The following is a 3,192-nucleotide window of genomic DNA, read 5'->3' as shown; positions in this document are numbered from 1 at the left end:
GGCCACACGGAGCGGTCAGCGTAGGCGGGAGCCCTGCCCACACTCACCCCCCCTTCCCTCCCGGACCCTTCGCAGGGCACTGCCTTCCGGAGATGCTTGGCTTCCCTGTCCCCACCCGCACCCAGAGCCGGGCGGCTGGAGGCTGAGCGGGCGGGGGGACAGCTGGGGGTCAGGAGTGTGGGTGCTGGACCTGCCTCTCCCGGGCAGAGGCTGACTCCCAGGGAGGGTGGGCCGCAGCCAGGCCCGTCCTCCACCGCCTGCCTCCTGCTGCCGCCTGAAGGGGGGAGAGAAGCGGGAGGGGCGGGGCCGGTGACCAGGGGGAGGAGAGGGAGGCCGAGACGAGGCCGAGGCTCCTGGGAGGGGTAGGAGGAGGCGGTGACGGGGTGCACCGGTGGGTGCCTGCGCCCCCGACCGCCCACAGAGCAGGTGGCCACCAAGCCCGGCCTGGGGGACCCCAGAGGCTGGAGTCGGCTGCACCCTGTGCTCACAGGACTGCGGGGTGAGGGCCCTGGCTCCGCCGTGGCCTCATCCTTGAGGTGGGCTGAGCGAAAAGCTGCCTCACCCCCCATCCGCACCGGCCCTGCTCCTGCTCCGGGGCTGTGGGCTGCCTCCTGCTGCGTTCGCTGCGTGTGCAGTGCCCGGCTTGGCACTGGCGAGGACCGGGCAGGGAGGCAGCAGGGCTGTCTGAGCTTTGACACGACTTCACGGACAGGGACTCTCTTAGGTACTGCACACGCACACGCACAGACACGCACACGGCACACGCACAGACACGCACATGGTAACCCGCTAATTCTCAGCCAGCCCCAGTGACAGGCCTGAAGTCAGAGCCTGAGGCCTGGCGAGGTCTGCCTGGCTCAGGCCCAGCTGCCATGCCCCCCGGGGGCTCCCTGGCTCCGGGTTTTCTGTGGAATCATCCTGTTTCACACGGGCTGCTGAGCAGGGCCTCCACCTCCAGGCTCTGCTGCCTGCTGCTGGCTGTGAGCACAGAGCCTCGGACTCGAGGCCAGAGGAGGGCAGTGGCCTCAAGGCTCCGTGTCTGCTTACCCCAGAGCCATGGGCATTTATTTAATAACTTATTTTTATCTTATTTTTAAATCACCTGAGGATGTTTTTTTCCATTGATTTCTAGAGAGAGGGGGAGGGGGGGAGAGAACCATTGACATGAGAGAGACACATCGATTGGTTGCCTTGAGCTCAAGCCTCAACAGGAGCCCAGGATTGAATCTGCAACCCAGGTATGTGCCCTTGACCAGGAATTGAACCTGTGGCCCTTCGGTCCACAGGCTGGTGCTCTAACCACTGAGCGAGCCAGCCAGGGCAATTTTTTGTTGTTTTTTAATTGACTTTAAAGAGGGGAAGGGAGAGAAAGAGAAACATCCATTTGTTGTGCCACTTATTGACGTATTCGTTGGTTGGTTGTTGTTTGTGCCCCGATTGGGGATCAAGCCCCCAACCTTAGCATATCAGACGCCGCTAACCAGCTGAGCTACCCAGGAGGCCTAAGACACACCTCTAAGCCGTGCAGCGACTCACATGTTACGTGTTGAAGTGTCATCTCCAGGACCACGTTGATTGTGATCACTAAAAACACGCGTATACTAGGACAGAGATGTTTTTTTGTTGTTAATTTTGCTTTTAGGTTTCACTTCTCAGCCACAGCTCACAGTCAGCAGTGCTTTGAGTTAGTTTCAGATGCACAGCACAGCGGCCCCGGAGGCTCTCCCAGGCTCCTGCCTTCACCCTGTCCTGGTCCCTGTGCGGCCGTCACAGTGACTGGGGAGAGCGGGAAGCTGCTTATGAGCGCGCCCTCCGGCTGGCCTCCTGCGGGTCTCGGGCTGGATGCTTCCTGAGACCTGAAGGGAGCGCTTGCTGTGGGCCTGGAGCGCAGCCTCTGCTCTGGGTGCGGGGCTGTCGGGACGTGGGTGAGGTCTGCCTCTGACTCAGGTCCAGCTGCCATGCACCCCCTGGTGGGCTCTCGTCAGAGAGGATCCCCTCTCTGACTCTGGGACACCATTTCGTACCAGCAGTGGTGCCGGGTCAGGGTGGCTGCCGCCAGGTGCAGGGCTGGGAGCCACAGCTTCAGTGCCACTGGCCGAGTCATCCCAGCCTCTGGTATTGTCTGCGCAGGCGCCCAGGGTGGGCACGGCCAGCCCGTGTTCCTAGGTCCCTGTGGGTCTCATCCTTGAGCGGGTGAGTGCCTTCTGCTCTTGGTTCCCACTGTGCACCTAGGCCTCGGGGTCCTCCCACCAAGGCCCTTCTCCTAGACATGGCCTGTGTTCTGACCTTGGCTGTCTGTCCGACCGCCCCGCTAAGCCATGGGAGCTGCTCCTGCCTCACGCTTCGGGGCAGGGTTCCGTGGCCCCTGTGGTGTGGGTTCGGGCTGTGACCAAGCTCTCAGCTGCCCTCTAGAGTGACACGGCCCTGGACAGTGTGACTGCAAGGGGAGCCCTTGCATGTGCAGACCCCTGCATGGCCCTGCCATTCAGAGGACACAGAGGTGTCTCCAGGAGGGGCCTGGGCCCTGGGCTCGGGCAGAGCCTGTGGGAGGCATTGGGACTGATGCTAAGCTGTGGCCGGCCCAGGCGTGTGTGCAGAGTGCTCGAGAGGTGCCGCTTGCCCTGCTGGCAGGAAAGGAACTGATCTTTAAGACCTAAGCTGCGTGGCCAGAGGGTAGAGCTGCCTTTCCTTGGCTCTGCCCCCTACCCTTCCCCTCCTGGGGCTGGCTGCCAACTGGAGGCTGCCCCAGATTCTGCTGTGGTTTGTGCCAGGGCCCTGGGCAGCGGTAGGTGTGCCGGAGGAATGGGCAGGGCGGAGAGGAGTCGTGTCAGAAATGTTCAGGGCCAGGCCAGCACTGGTCCCTTCCTGTGCCCCTGCCCAGCCTCCCTGGCTCGCCCGGGGGAGCTCAGCCCTTAGCTGGGGAAGGCGAGAGGGCCTGGGTGGGTGGGTCTTGTGACTGTCCATTACAACATCTCCTTCCTGCCTGCAGCAGGTCAATGGCCAGCAAGGAGGGGGGTCCGAGCCGGCGGCGGCGGCAGTGGTGGCAGCGGGAGACAAATGGAAACCGCCACAGGTACTGACCTTAAGCATCCTCGCCCTCAGGCCCGCCTGTCCCCCTGCCTGCCCGCCCGCCTGCCTGCCCGTCCCTGGGCCCCGAGAGAACTGGCCGGGGCGGGGCGGGAGGGGCCCAGG

At 63.3% G+C, this 3,192-nt stretch overlaps 1 protein-coding gene across 2 annotated transcripts in view; it reads left to right on the top strand.

Annotated features, from left to right (window-relative positions):
• Nucleotides 1–2,962: 2,962 nt before the first annotated feature.
• Nucleotides 2,963–3,192, top strand: part of PUF60 (poly-U binding splicing factor 60KDa) — a 7,736-nt gene continuing 7,506 nt past the window's right edge. For both annotated transcript variants that reach the window (XM_005865027.2, XM_005865026.2), the window contains exon 1: nt 2,963–3,073. The gene's annotated coding sequence lies outside the window, so the exon portion shown is untranslated. The remainder of the gene's footprint in view (nt 3,074–3,192) is intronic.

Source organism: Myotis brandtii, unplaced genomic scaffold, assembly GCF_000412655.1.
Source record: "Myotis brandtii unplaced genomic scaffold, ASM41265v1 scaffold1956, whole genome shotgun sequence".
NCBI lineage: Eukaryota > Metazoa > Chordata > Mammalia > Chiroptera > Vespertilionidae > Myotis > Myotis brandtii.
This window is presented reverse-complemented; position numbering and strand designations above follow the sequence as displayed.